Raw genomic sequence first — 16,771 nt, 5'->3', positions numbered from 1 at the left:
TCCACTGCGCCTTCTCTTCATTCAAGAAAAATAGATCACAAGATAACTATGGAAAAGCAAGGCCATTTGGTTCACCTTGAATCAAGTATTGATCCCTCATTGTGTGAAGAATGATTTATTGATACCATTCCACATTCAAATGTATCACAAATGTATCTCCTTGTGACTTTTCTCTGCACTGGCCACAGCACATCATTAGCTCCCTTGTGCCTCAGTGACCAGCACTGCACGAGGGAGTCAAGGTGTGGTCTGAGCAGCAGACTGTTCACAACTTCCTCTGACATAAAGGCTAGGACTTTCCTTATGAAAACCACCCACTCCTGGGTAGTAGTCTGGCAAGTGAAGTGGGGCAGGGCACCTCGGCCCAAACTCCAGAACTGGCCACCTCAAATTCTGCTGTGATTTCCCTCTGTGGCCCTGATCATTCTGCTGGCAGTGCATCCACCGGAATCAAATAAACTGGGGTGGGGGAATTGATCAATTCAAACACACGGGCAGTAACTGTTGCCACTACAGAAGTGACAACAGCTGTTATACCCTCCTCCTAATGTTTGACTGGTGGCCACATTGATCACCTGGGCTTCCACAGGAAGATAAGAACAGGAGGAGGCCACTGAGCCCCTCGAGCCAGTTCCACCATTCAATGAAATCATGGTTGAGCTGTATTTTAACTTCATTTACCCGCCTTGGTTCCATATCCCTCAATACCCTTGCCCAACAAAATTCTATCAATCTCAATCTTGAAATTTTCAATTGATCTAGCCTCAACAGCTTTTTGAGAAAGAGTGTTCCAGATTTCCACTATCCTTTGTGTGAAAAAGTGCTTTCTGACATCACCCCTGAACATCCTAATTCTAATTTTAAGTTTATGCCCCTTTGTTCTGGACTCTCCCACCGGAGGAAATAGTTTCTCTCTATCTACCCTATCAAATCCTTTAATCATCTTAAACACCTCAATTAGATCACCCCTTAATCTTCTATACTCAAGGGAATACAAGCCTCATCTATGCAACCTGTCCTTATAATTTAACCCTATTAGCCTCGGTATCATTCTGGTGAATCTGTGCTGCACCCCCTCCAATATATCCTTCCTGAGTTGCGGTACCAGATCTGAACACAATACGCCAGATGGGGTCTAACCAGAACTCTGTACAGCTGTAACATAACTTCCACCTCTTTGTATTCCAGCCCCCTTGAGTTAAAGACCAACATTCCATTAACCTTTTTAATCATTTTTTGTATCTGTGTACTAGCTTTAGTGATTTCTGTACTTGGACCCCTAAATCTCACTACTCATCCACGATTCCTAGCTTCTGGCCATTTAGAAAATATCCTAATCTATCTTTCTTAGGTCCAAAGTAGATGACCTCACACTTTTCCACATTAAACTCCACCTGCCACAGATTTGCCCACTCATTTAATCTATCAATGTCCCTTTGTAACTTTCTGCTCCCATCTATACTATTTACTGTGCCATCTAACTTAGTTTCAGCAGCAAACTTAGATATACGGCTCTCTATTCCTTCATCCAAGTCATTTGTGAATATAGTGAAAAGCTATGGCCCCAGTATAGATCCCGGGGGGACACCACTGGTCACATCCTGCCAATTTGATTACATACCCATTATCCCTATTCTCTGTCTCCTACATACTAATCAATTCTCTATCCAAGCCAATAGGTTGTCTCCAATTCCATGTGCTCTCATTTTTGTTAACAGTCTCTTATGTGGGACCTTGTTGAATGTTATCAGCATGATCTGTAAAAACCCCAACGAAACTCCCCTGTTTGCTGGGGGAGTGAGGCCTCCACATTGCAAGTAGCTGCATTGTAAGTCCCACCTTGCCACTTCACCAATACCATTTCATTGTTGTTTGTGGGACCTTGCTGTGTGCAATTTGACTGCCGTATTTTGGTTCCTTTATTCCTTTCCTTCCTTCCCCAGAGGCCCCCATCTTCACTCCTGCAAGCCCAAGGGGCACAGGCTTGGGTGCATCCGGTGCACAACATGCTGAACCACCCATCACCATATCAGGATGGACAACATCAAACGCTTTCAGACCTCACCCTCTTCTGCAAAGACCGCCTACTACTCCAGGGTAATCCTGGAGAGCAACGATATCCCTCCGCTTCTTTACTGCACCATCAATCATTTCCATAACCCCATCCCTACCTATCCCTCATCTCAAACAACAAGTTGCGAAGAACTCACTGTCGCTGTGGTGGACTATGCCCTCTCATCCTCAATCTCATGGCCCATAGTCATCGATCACCATCGTGCCTGGGGACTAGGCCTGCTGCAATGCACGGTATGGAAGGGCATCTCGTGAGCAGCAGCAGGTGAACCTTTGAATGGCCTACGAACCCAGTGAAGCTCCCACGGAGGCTGCCTGCCGCTAAACACCAAAATGGCAAATAACACATAAATGTAGTATCACGCATGTTGGTAGGACCAACACAGAATATGCTATCAATTATAGGGAATAATACTGAAAGAGGTTGAGAGAGAAAAAGATCTAGGTGTTATTGTTCACTGAAGGTTCATAACCAATGTAGAGAAGCTCCAGCTAAAGCTAATGATATTGGGTTGTATTAATAGAACCATTTAGTACAAATCAAAGGACCCTCTTCTGTATTAACACAGGTCGCTGGTGGACTGCATCTAGAGTACTGCACCCAGTTTTGTTCCCTTCACATGGTGGTGATATAGTGATCCTGGAAAAGGTTCAAAGGAGAGCTACGAGAATAATTTGTAGCTTAAAGAACCTTAGTTACTCAGATAGGCATAAATAACTGGGTCTATTTATTCTAGAGCAGCATAGACTTCAATGCGATCTGATAAGACGGAAATTGGGGAATGGGGGGGGGGTGGGGAAAGAGGAACGGGTGGGATAAGTGCTCAGAGTTGAGAGCTGCGATGACAACATGCTGAGAAAGGAGCGTGTATGAAACCTGGGGACTTTACTGTGGGTAAATAGCGAAAGATTATTTCCACTGGCAAGCCAGGCGTTATTCTATGGAGGGCTACATGGCACCAATTTGTGCCAGTCATTGTGAACCTGGCATCACGCATGACACACTATCAGCAAGATCTGTAAAAACGCTGGAGGAGTGAGGCCTCCACATGGAGCAGCCTCCTGCGTCACTTTGACTCTGAAAACACTGGCCAACCCAGCAATTGACTTATGGACCCCCTTCAAATATGTGGCCCCATGAACGGGCACAGCAAGATCATGCGGGGGCTGTAGCCATTTCTCTGTGAGGCTGAATTTGACGAATCCACAGCATTGACTATTTTACATAATTTGAGCAGCAAGATTGGTTTTGTGAGGTGCATTTCATTCAACGAGAACAGGTGAGGGTGACATCATTGGAAGTGATGTCACTAGCAGAGCCGTACCTTTATAGCATGCGCTGAGAATGATGTCGTCAGGTGGCCGAGCACATGTACAAGAGGACGTCATGGGTCGATTGAAAACCAGAAGTACCCACACTGTAACTAATCACTCCCGTCAAACTAGACACTGTGGGAGAGAGCTGCGGTGACTGATGGGGCATTGTGTGTGGGCCATGGATTGTTTCCAGGTTTATTGGATAGAAAGTGGGGGTGGGGGGGGTCACCTTTTACATTACAAAGTGAATAGTGACTCTGCATCCGATGATGTCACTTGCGTTCCCTTTCCTTCCCCCCTTTTCCCCTCCCCCCTTTCCACCATCATCCCCCTTTCTCCCCAACCCCCTTCTTGCCCCATCCTTCCCTGGGATCTGCTCTCCTTCCCCTTTATGGCTACCTGCATCGACTGCATTTTTGGTGCTCGGCCATCGGCCTCTGATCCGTGCTTTTAGTGAACGGCAACGAGGGCAGTTGGTGACCTACACTGCGCATGCTCGGCGAGATCGCCGTCCCCATGCACGCCTGTCATCAAAAGAGGAAATACTCAGGCCCTGGCCGTAACAGCACAGTAACATTGCCCATCACCGCCCCTGCCTAAGCCAATGCGCTGCTGAATTCCTCATCCATGCTTTTGTTAACTCCAAACTCAACTATTCCAATGCTCTCCTAGCTAGCCTCCCATCTTCCACCCTCCATAAACTTGAGTTGGTCCAAAACTCTGCTGCTCATATCCTAATTCGCACTATATCCCATTCACCCATCACCTTGGTGCTCACTGACTTACATTGGCTCCTGGTCCACCAACACCTCAATTTTGAAATTCTCATCCTCGTGTTCAAATCCCTCAATGACCTCGGCCCTTCCTATCTATGTAACCACCTCCACCTCTAAAACCATTCAAGAACTCTACGTTCCTCCAACTCTGGCCTCTTAAGCATCTCCCACTTCCTTCGACACACCATTGGCAGCCGTGCCTTCAGTTGAGGCCCTAAGATCTGGAATTCCCTCCCTAAACTTCTCCACCTCTCCACGCTCCTCCTTTAAGATGCACATTGGAACCTATCTCTTTCACCAAGCTTTTAGTCACCCATCCTAATATCTCCTTCTTTGGCTCAATGTCAATTTTTGTCCGATTATGCTCCTGTGAAGCCGCTTGTTATATTACATTAAAGGCAAGTTGTTGTTGAATGTCCAGATTCTCAAATACATGATAACAGCAAAGCTCTGTGTAGAAAATGAAAGTGCATAGGGAAAAAATAACAAAACTTATCTGTAGATTTAACGTACACAATTTTGTGTTAATAATCCAAGCCATAAAAGCTGCTATATCTAAAAAGTCTGATTTCATTACCAATTATGTAACTAATGGAATTTTCTGGAATCCACGGTAAAACCTGGTAATGCTGAAGGCCCTGTCATGCCATTAATGAGTAATGAGCCAGTTTTAGTTAACAGCCTAATGGTGCGTGAACATTTATCTAATAGCGATCATAATATGATTGAGTTCAACGTTGTGATTGAAAGGGAGAGACTCATATCAGCTACTAAGATTCTAAATTTAGGTAAGTCCAACTTCAATGGGATAAGACAGAGATGGTCCACAGTAAACTGGGCAAATCTGTTAATGGGTAAAACACAGAAGATCAGTGGAAGGTGTTCAAAAAGGAATTTAATGTGATACAGAACCAAGGGGCAAAACCCTAAGGGGAAAAAGCTCTACTTGCCAAAAAAACAGTCATGGATGACAAAAGAGGTAAGGGACAATATAAAACTAAAAGAAAAAACATACAAAAATGCAAAAAATAGCACAGATCCTGGTGACTGGGAGAGATACAAAGAACAGTAAAGGGTGACAAAACAGATAGTAAGAGCTACAAAAAGGGAGAATGAAAAGAAACCTGCAAGGGATATGAAAATCAACACAAACATTTTTTACAATTATATTAGGAAAAAGAGGGTGGTCAAGAGCAATTTGGGCCTCTTAAAAACTGATAATGGTGATATTGTAAATGAAAATAAGGAAATGACAGACATGTTAAATAATTCCTTTGGGTCAGTATTTACAGTAGAGGAAGGGGATAGCATGCCAGACACCACAAGGAAACTAATTTTGAATCAGGAACGGGGTCTCACCATAATTAACGTAAGCAAATTAACAGTAATGAAGAAAATAATGGCACTAAAGAGTGACAACTCCCCAGAATCAGATGGTTTCCATCCCGGGATTTTAAAGGAAGTAGGTGAGCACATTGTAGATGCCCTAACTATAATCTTCCAAAGTTCTCTCGATTCAAGAACCGTTCCTTTAGATTTGAAAATTGCACATATCACTCCGCTATTTAAGAATGGTAAGAGGGGGAAACCAGGAAATTATCGACCAGTTAGCCTAACATTGGTTGTCGGAAATTAATAGAGTCTATAATTAAGGATGGAGTGACGGAATACCTTAAGAATTTTCAGCTGATCAGAGAGATCCAGCATGGATTTGTAAAGGGAAGGTCATGCCTGACCAACCTGATTGAATTTTTTGAAGAGATGACTAAAGTAGTGGACAGGGGAATGTCTATGGATATTGTTTATATGGACTTCCAGAAGGCATTCAATAAAGTCCCTCATAAGAGACTGTTAGCTAAAGTTGAAGCTCGTGGAATTGAGGGCCAATTATTGACCTGGTTGGAAATTGGCTGAGTGGCAGGAGATGGAGAGTAGGGATAAAGGGCAGGTACTCAAATTGGCAGGATATGACTAGTGGTGTCCCACAGGGATCTGTGTTGGGGCCTCAACTATTTACTGTATTTATTAACGACTCAGATGACAGGATAGAGAGCCACATATCCAAGTTTGCCGATGACACAAAGATAGGCAGCATTGTAAGCAGTGTAGATGGAAGCATAAAATTACAGAGAGATATTAAGAGATTAAGTGAATGGGCAAAACTGTGGCAAGTGGATTTCAAAGTAGGCAAGTGTAAGGTCATCCACTTTGGACCTAAAAAGGATAGATCAGAGTACTTTCTAAATGGTGAAAAGCTTGAAACAATGGAGGTCCAAAGAGACTTAGGAGTCCACGTACATCGATCATTAAAATGTCATGGACAGGTACAGAAAATAAGCAAAAAGGCTAATGGAATGCTGGCCTTTATATCTAGAGGACTAGAATACATGGGGGTAGCAGTTATGCTACAGCTATACAAAGCCCTGGTTAGACCACACCTGGAGAACTGTGTTCAGTTCTGGGCACTGCATCTTAGGATGGATATATTGGCCTTGGAGGGAGTGCAGCATAGATTTACTAGAATGATACCTGGACTCCAATGGTTAAATTAAGAGGAGAGGTTACACAAACTAGGGTTGTATTCCCTAGAATTTAGAAGATTAAGGGGTGATTTGATTGAAGTTTTCAAGATATTAAGGGGAACTGATAGGGTAGATAGAGAGAAACTATTTCTGCTGGTTGGGGAGTCTAAGACTAGGGGACACAGCCTAAAATTTAGAGTCAGGACTTTCAGGAGTGAAGTTAGGAAACATTTCTACATGCAAATGGTGGTAGAATTTTGGAACTCTCTTCCGCAAATGGCAGTTGATGCTAGCTCAATTGTTAATTTTAAACTTGAGCTGGATAGACTTTTGTTAACCAAAGGTATTAAGGGATATGGGGCTAAGGGGGGTTTATGGAGTTAGGTCACAGATCAGTCATGATCTCATTGAATGGCGGAACAGGCTCAAGGGATTCAATGGTCTACTCCTGTTCCTATGTGATCCAACATCCCTACATGTGCTACATCATAAATGTAATGTACCTAAGATGTTAGGACATTGGAAAAGGATGGTGTCCTATATCACTTCTTCAAATGCCTCAACAAATGAAGTGAGCCTGCAGTTAATTTCAGGAGCTAATCCAGTCATGGAGTTCAGCTTTTATTTCTTAACTATTAATGCATCACATACACAGTTGATGATGTCATCTGACCTGTTGATTGGCCTCCTGCCTTTGCAATTCATTAAAAAGTGGCCATTGTCCTATATATAAATCAGAATCATTAAATGAAATAGATTTTCCAAAAGAAAAATATTCTAATCATTGGCAAGAATTATTGTGTTTGTTATATCCTGACTTCCACAATGAGAATATTGTGGCAAATTTAAAGTCACTCCACCTGTTAACTCATCGTTATCATAGAAAATAAAAGCAGAAAATGCTGGAAATACTCAGCAAGTCAGGCAGTATCTGTGGAGAAAGAAACAGAGTTAACGTTTCAAGTCGAAGACCTTTTGTCAGAACTGGAAGAAGTTAAAGATTTAACAGGTTTTAAGCAAGTACAGAGCCCGGGAAAGTGGTGAGGGGGGGTAGGGGGGGTGGGGGGGGGGGAAGGGGGGGTGGGGAGGAAGGGGAGGGGAAGTGCCTTACTTATATGCATGACCCATATGGGTCCTAGCTATGCCTGCCTTTTTTTCCCGATGCATTGATGAGTATATCGGTGCCATTTCCTGCTTTCGCCCTGAACTGGAAAATTTAATCAACTTTGCTTACAATTTCCACCCTTCCCTTCCCCGACTTCTCCATCTCCATTTCATGGGATAGGCTGTCAACCAATATCTACTATAAGCCCAGTGACTCCCGCAACTAACTTGATTACACTTGCTCCCACCCTGCTTCCTGTAAGGACTCTATTCCATTCTCCCAGTTTCTCCGTCTCTGTCACATCTGTTCTGACGATGCCACCTTCCACACCAGTGCCTCCGACACGCCTTCCTTTTTCCTCAATCGAGGATTCCCCTCCACTGTAGTTGACAGGGCCTCGACGGTGTCCATCCCATTTCCTGCACTTCTGTCCTCACATCTTTCCCTCCCTCCCAAAACCACGATAGGGTCCCCCTTGTCCTCACCTTCCAACCCACCAGCCTCCACATTCAACGTATCATCCTCCGCATTTCCACCACCTCCAGCGTGGTGCCACTACCAAACACATCTTCACCTCCCCTCTCAGCATTCCGACGAACTGCTCCCTCCGTGACACCCTGGTCCACTCTTCCATCACCCCCAACACCCGCTCTCCTTCCCACGTCACCTTCCTGTGCAAGTGCAGGAGATGCAACACCTGCCCTTTCACCTCCTCCCTTCCCACTATCCAGGGTCCCAAGCACTCCTTCCAGGTGAAATAGCGATTTACTTATACTTTCAATTTAGTATACTGTATTCACTGCTCACGATGGGAGACCAAACGCAGATTGAGTGATCGCTTTGCTGAACACCTCCGCTCAGTCCACTTGCCATTTTAATTCTCCATCCCACCCTGACCTCTTTATCCTCAGCCTCCTACATTGTTCCAATGAAGCTCAACGGAAGCTCAAGGAACAGTACCTCATCTTTTGATTAGGCATTTTACAACCTTCTGGATTCAACACTCATTTCAATAACTTCAGCTCATAACGACTGCTCCCATTTTTTTGCACAGCTGGTGCTGGTAATGGTTCTGCTGTTGCCACCTACAGCTTCTCTAGACCCATCTTTTGTTTCTTTACTTGTCCCATTACCACCCTCACTGCCTTGCACCATCATCCCTTTTGTCATTTAATCATTCTTGCCCTCCCCCCCACTTCGCCTGGCTCTGTAGCTGCTTAAAAACTGTTAAATCCTTAAATTTTTCCAGTTCTGACGAAAGATCATCGACCTGAAACATTAACTCTGTTTTATTCTCCACAGGTGCTGCCGGACTTGCTGAGTATTTCCAGCATTTTCAGTTTTTATTTCAGATTTCCAGCATCCGCAGTATTTTGCTTTTGATTATTATAGAACAAATTAGTTATTAATTGACTTCACTTTTTAAAGAAATTATTTTTGGGTTGCAAGTGATGCTGCCAAGGCTGCATTTATTGCCCATGCCTGGTTGGCCTGAGTAGTGGGCTTTTTCTTGAACTGCTGCAGTCCTTGTGATGATGGTGCTCTCATAATGGTGTTAGATGGGGAATTGCAGGAAATTTATCCCAGTGATGAAAGAACAGCAGATTATCAAGATGCTGTGTAATTTGAATGGGAATTTGAAGATGATAAAGTTCCCATAACATTGCTGCTCTTGTCCTTCTTAGTGGTAGAGGTTATGGGACTGGGAGGTGCTGTCAAAATAAGCTTGGTGTATTGCTGCGGTGTATCTTGTAGCTGGTACATAGCACAGCAACAGTGCACCGGATATTGAGTTCAATGGCAAGGGTCCCAGTCAAGTGGACTACTATGTCTGGAATAGTGTCGAGCTTTTAAAGTTTTGTGGCTGCATTCATCCAACTAAGTAGGGAGCATTTTATCACACTGCTGAAGTATGCCTTGTAAATGGCAGAGAGGCTTTGAGGGGTCAGAAAGTGAGCCACTCATCACAGAGTACCCAGCCTCTATCCTGCTCTTGTAGCCACAGTGTTGGTTCAGTTAAGCTTCTGGTCAGTAGTAAGCCTGAGGATGTTAATGCTGGGGGCCTCAGTGATGGTGGTGACATTGAAGGTCAGGTCAGGTTAGGCCTTTTCTCGTTGGAGATGGTCATTGCCTGGAACTTATGCGGCATGAATATTACTTGTCACAAATTTAATCATGGAGTACGCCTTTAACTTTATTTTTGAAAAATGTTCACTTCAGTACAGCTACTGAAAAAAGGCTGAATGTCACAATCCTTTATGTAATCAGTTTCAGGTTAGGCTAACAACCTAATACAACAGAGAATGAAGCACCTTCTTTCACTTAGAGCTTTTGAATCAATGTCAAAAATGCAACAATTTCAAGCTGAGCTGAGCGTTCAATTTGACTGAGTCTGCTTTTGGTGTTTATCCATTTCATCAACCTGACAATCAGTAACATCTAGCTAATTACTTTCTCATAAGCTCCTGACCCTTTTTGTGTTAAGTAAGATTTCACTATTAAAAGGCTAATGGCCTTGAGCAAAAATATATTTTCTTACTAATTTAACACCTGAATAAAAATTGTTCTTTCATAATTCACCTTTCTATTAGTCAAACCTCATACCTCCCTCTCTTGTTAGTGTTCATGGTACCTATGGAAAACACTATGTATGTGGCCAAAAGCGACATAAATGACAGAATGGAATATCAAAATCTGCTTGTACAATAGTGGTTTGGGTCAATTTTGTTTTATCAGGATAAACATTTTCCATATAATTACTGATTGCCTCAGTCCTCGCAAGCTTAGCCAAGGCCTATTACAAAATATGATTAACATTTCTAAGTTAATCATAACAATGTGTACATTGATTTAAATTCCAGAGTAGTGAGTTGTGCTTGTATCTTCCAGATGTGTTCTAATACTCAGCTTCAAGTCTGAACATTAATTCCTGTGTTCTGTATTAGTAATCTTATAACTAACTTGCATTGACAATCTGGAGTTTCCTCCTTCCTTGATAAATTCAGCGGGTTTCCTTTTCCTTCTCCTTGTTTCTCACAACCAGGGTTGTTCTGGGTTAGTTGGATTCACTGACAGACCCCTTCCATCAACATTGGCCCTTTCATTGTCTTCTAGCTTTTCCATTGACAGTTGTTTACTCACATCTTATGCCGCAGAAGAGGATTAGCACGATTTGAGTGAGATGTTCTGTCCTAGTAGAACATACTGTCCTATTAGAACACACTACTCCTGTCCCCATCCAAAAGAGGATTCCCCTTGTAAATACAGCATCTTCAATTTACGTAATGGGTCAGTTGGTAAAACCAGCTTGTGATGAGCCACACAAACCAGAAAACTACAGGTTCAGTTCTTAGTGTGTGCAGAGCTAGCTGATCTCAATCAAGATGGGAATAGGAGCATTAAAATCTTCCCTTTAGGACAAGGGAGGAGAAAATCAGCCAGGATTCCCACTCCTGATTGTTATCCAAAGACCCCTGCCAGAAAGAGCACCTGTGGAGACATCAGGCCATATGTTTCCCACCTGCAGCTACAGGAAACTTAAAACCTTTTAGGAGAAAACTGGAGGGGAAAAAGTAAGTGAACACTCCCCATAATAAAATGCTTAATATATTAGCTCATTGTAAATAAATCCATTAATCGATGATGCATGTACGTTAGAATAATAAGCTAAATTTATGCTGTGTCATGGTGTTGTTGCTATTCAGAGGGAAATGAACTGTAAGTGACCTGCTAAACAATGCTTCAGTTGCTTGTTTGATATATCTGTGGGCAGCAAATTGACTGACATGCAGATGAACCTTCTGCCATCCTGGAAGGAGGTGATAGTGTAGCAGTTGAGGGTAGTGAAGACTTTCAAGCATTAAATATTGCAGTTGGGATAAACCCCTTAATTTATGAAGAATAGTGCACACAAAAACTACCTCTGTCCCTTTAAAAGCACCATTCCCCATTCAGCTAACTTTAAACACCCCACTGCGAAATGGTATAATTATTGCTGGGCAGGACTTTTGCCTGAAGACTAGGTAATCCTAACTTTCATATGAAGTGCCTTACTTATATGCATGACACATGCATAATCAACTTCTTTCACATTCGTATTATACACCAGTGTTGAAGGCAGACTAGAAATTTGTGCAGGGGGAGTTCTGAGTGTGGAACCAGCAAGATAGATAAAGGTAAGATCTTGCTGCCCCACACTCCTTTTTCCCACCGTCAGGAATGTTCCTGCCAATTGGAAATTCTCTTTCATAAAATTTACTGACTGTGAACAAAGCTGTGCTCATACTACATTCGTATTAAGGCTAAGAGAATGCAGATTCGCAGTCACAAGCAGCCCACAGTATAACTACAGTGCTGCCAGCTACAAACCTAACCAGTAATGCAGCACAGCTGCAGCCTTTTATTTTAGCTCATCAGAGGTGGACACCATCTCGCCCCTGGCAAAATGGTGAGAGAAAGTTTCCAGGCCTGGTTTATGTGCAATAAAAAGAATTATTCTATGCAGCCACTTCTTTTTCCTGACTTCAATTCAGAATCCTTCAGCTCCACCAAGTGGAGAACGAGGAAGTGTGGTAATATTTAAAGACTTTAGAGAGCAATTCAAATACAAGACTAAAATCGGGACAAGTTTCTTTTTAAAGTTACCTACAATTTAATTATTGATTAAATGTTTTTAATCACCCTAAAAGATCACAAAATAGAAAAATGCCCCAATTCATAGAGGCGTAACCAATAAAAAAAATGGACGTGACCCAAAAAGAGGTTTTACGAAGGGTGCTCAAAACCTTGGTCAAAAAGGGGCGCAGGGAATTTCCTCAGGGGTTCTTCTGATCAACCGCCGTATTTTCAGGTAGAAGTTGGGAGGAAATCCTGGCTAGACATGTAAACGGGATTTCTGCCAATCTTCCATCGAAGTTACGGCAGCCAATTGGGAGAACCCCCCCAGGAAATTCCTGATGGTTGATCTTAATAAGGAGAGGGAGGTGGAGAGGAGAAGGGCTTTATAGAGAACATTTTGGGTGACCGAAGGCAAGGTTCCAACGACGGAGCAAAGTGAGGAGATTCCACGAGAGGCCGGGGAGTCACGAGTGACTCACCTCCTGACTCCCCAGAGCCTTTCCACCATCTACAAGGCACAAGTCAGGAGTGTGATGGAATACTCTCCACTTGCCTGGATGAGTGCAGCTCCAACAACACTCAAGAAGCTCGACACATCCAGGACAAAGCAGCCCGCTTAATTGGCACCCCATCCACCACCCTAAACATTCACTCCCTTCACCACCGGCGCACTGTGGCTGCAGTGTGTACCATCCACAGGATGCACTGCAGCAACTCGCCAAGGCTTCTTCGACAGCACCTCCCAAACCTGCGACCTCTACCGCCTAGAAGGACAAGGGCAGCAGGTACATGGGAACACTACCACCTGCACGTTCCTCTCCAAGTCACACAGCATCCCGACTTGGAAATATATCACCATTCCTTCATCGTCGCTGGGTCAAAATCCTGGAACTCCCTACCTAACAGCACTGTGGGAGAACCTTCACCACGTGGACTGCAGCGGTTCAAGAAGGCGGCTCACCGCCACCTTCTCAAGGACAATTAAGAATGAGCAATAAATGCTGGCCTTGCCAGCAACGCCCACATCCCATGAACGAATAAAAAAAAATCCAGGGATACCAGGGGAGGGCGGTGGAGGCGGGGGGGATTGTTGGGTTGGAGATTAAACAGATAGGGAGGGGTGAGGCCATGAAGGTATTTAAACACAAGGATGAGAATTTTAAATTTGAAACACTGGGGAACCTGGATCCTGGATCCAGTGAGGACAGGAATGATGGGTGAGCAGGACTTTGGGTGAAATAGGATACAGGCAGCAGAACTTTCAATGAGTTGAAGTTTTTGGAGGATGGAAGATGGGGAGGGGGCAATGGTTTGGGTGAGGGTTTTAGTGGCAGATGAACTGAGTTAAGGGTGGAGGCGGGTGATGTCAGCTAATATGGGAGCCAGGAAAGAAAATTGGGAGGACAGCTGTTTAGTAGGACTAGGATTAAGGGAGTAGGAGGTGTTTCTCATGGTAAAGATGAGCTTGGAGAGGGCATAAGGAGAGATCAGACAGAAACTGGAGAAAGGCACAGGTATAGGGCTAGGACAGGGGAAAGGTTTAACCTGATGGTCAAAGGGGAAGAAGGTGAAGCATCAGAGGATGAATGAGTGCTCTCAACCGTAGAAGTCACGCTTGTTGGAGTTGAGGGTGGAAAGGGCAGTGGAGAGGGATTTAAGAAGACGGTTGGTTGCAGAGAAAATAAGCTGAGGCTTATCTTTGCTCTTCTGGATAAACTTGGAGTAGTGGATGGTTTTGACAGAGGAGTGTTTGATATTGTCCAGCCAGATCTAGTGATGAATGGCTGAACTAGTTGTGCGCTAGATATGCTCATCTATGCCTGTAGGAATATGGTTTAAAACAAGCATGGAAAATAGGAGGGCAAAGGTCTGCATCTCTGTGAGGAAAATAACTTACCAAGAGGTCATTGAAAGAGTGCTGAGGCATTAGAATAGTGAAAAACAGTAAGATTCAAGAGACAGATTGTCCTAACCTAGTATAAACATACTAAGATCTGATAATCGTAAAAGGCTACGTAAACACTAAGACATTAAACAATCCTTGTTGGTTTCTGAGGGTCCAAAAAGTAGAAACAGGAGATATGACCAGCGAATAGTATAAAGACAGGGCACGCTCCCTCCCAAAAGTTAGAGTTCTCAAGAGGGGATGCTCGGAAGTCCATTGCCACAGGCAGTCCACGGAGGTCAGGTCAGATCTACCTGAAGAACGGTCAGATCGGGTTGTATTGATTGCTTGTCATTAATGTAATCTGTAGACAGTTGTATTACAACTATAATACTGTTGAATGTAATGATGAAAACAGTTGTAGTGCAACTCTGTTGCAAGTCAATCTATTAAACTTGCTGTTTTGTAACCACTCAGGCTGGAATCAAGCAGAGGTTATTGTTGATGGATTAACAATCCATAGTTGCGACAGTAATGGGAGAAATCCGCTAACAGTGCCCCTTAGGCTTGAGGGAGCGAATATGGGGACTACGGCAAAGGAAATAACTAGGATGGGAGAGAATAAAGGTTTATCTGGGAACAAGGCATCAAAGGTGGAGGTGAGGGAGTGGTTGAACTTGATCAATGGCTGCAGAGGTATCGGGCTATAAATTGGGCCACGTAGAGCCTGTTGTGTAGGTGCCACGCGGCCTCCTAAGGACCCAAAATGTGTCCGGAATGCACGAGCATGCTTCTAGCATGACGTGCGCTAGATGCCATCTTGGTAAAGATGTTTGCGTATGCACAGATAACGAACGCTGGCAGCATGTAAAGGAGACTATGCTTTAGATCAGTGTGCAATGCTAATTTAAGGGGATGGATACGACTTTGGAACTCAACGCTCCAGCCAACGCACTGTTTTAACCTCGCACAGCTGAACAGGTCGTAAACGGCCTGGGGGACACCCCACCAGTGCGATTTAAAGGGATCAAGCAGGTGTTGCAGGTTAGTTGCTGGATTATTGCTCCTGGTTGCTGGTACAATTGGATGTGTTTGTTGCAGCTTCCTATACTTGGAGAAAGTTGCAATAATATATAGAGAGTGGTCTGGCAGGTCCTGCATTACTGTTAGTGGCATTTACAACAGTGAGCTGAACAAGATTTCTAGCAACCATGGGTGGCCTTCTAGGGCTCTCGCTGGGCATTGAATACAACTGGGAGCATGCAGAGAGGCCACACAGAGCAGATCAAACTGCAAGGAGTTGGAGGAGGAGGAGGGGGCGCAGGGCACTAAGCAGGGGCCCATATCCAATGAGGGCCTTCAGGGACCAATTCTCTTACCTCGACCTGAATGAAGATCAGTGCATCCAATGGCAGCAATTCACAAAAGAGGTCACGACAGAGATATGTCAACTGCTGCAGACACAACTGCAGCCTCACAGCAGGGCAAGGACAGCTAACCGTGAAGCTGAACTTTTACGCCTCTGGATCCTTTCAGGCCGCTGCTGGTGATATGTGCAACATCTCACAGTGTGCAGTGCACTGCTGCATAAGGGAGGTCACTGAGGTTCTGTACGAGCTGCGCAACAGATTCATAACGTTCCCACTCGACAGAGAGAAGCAGAACGAGCGAGCACGAGGGTCTGCTTGAATGGCAGGCTTTCCCATGGTGCAGGGGGCCACTGACTGCACACATATTGCCATGCATGCTCCACATCTCAACTCGGCCATCTTCATGAACAGAAAGGGCTTCCACTCCCTCAACGTGCAGCTGGTGTGTGACTACACGTAGTGCATCATGCAGGTCAACGCCCGCTTCCATGGCAGCAGTCATGATGCCTTCATTCTGCGGCAATCCAACCTCCCACCTATCTTTCAACCGGCACGGCAAGCCAAAAGCTGGCTCTTGGGCGACAAGGGCTATCCCCTCATGAAGTGACTCATGACTCGGTCTGCACACGTACAGAGCAGACCTACAATGAGAGCCACTTGGCCACACGAAACATCATTGAGTACACCATAGCTGTCCTAAAGCACGCTTCCACTGCTTGGACAGTTCTAGAGGAGCCCTGCAGTACACTGGGTGAGTGGATGTCAAGATTTGTCTTTGTATGCTGCATGCTGCCTCGCCCTTATGAAAGGACAGCCCTTGCCACCACCTATCCTGAGCCAGAGGCAGAAGAAGAGGAGGAAGAGGCGGAGAAGGAGGTGGAGGAGGAAGTGGAGGAAGAGGCAAGGAGGCAACAAGGTGCGCAGTCCCTGTCTGCCAGGGCTCCACCTGGTCACCTTATTAATGAGCGATATCAGTAACCTCAATGACACCTCCCACGTCACTAACAGTCCTACACTCCCCACCTGTTCTCTCCCATATGACCATCAAATCGTCGTCCTCATGATTACACATTGCTTCCTCCATCAGCTCATTGCATGAATGAAAA

This window comes from Heptranchias perlo, chromosome 6 (assembly GCF_035084215.1).
Source record: "Heptranchias perlo isolate sHepPer1 chromosome 6, sHepPer1.hap1, whole genome shotgun sequence".
NCBI classification, from domain to species: Eukaryota; Metazoa; Chordata; class Chondrichthyes; order Hexanchiformes; family Hexanchidae; genus Heptranchias; species Heptranchias perlo.
Note: the sequence above shows the minus strand (reverse complement) of the source record.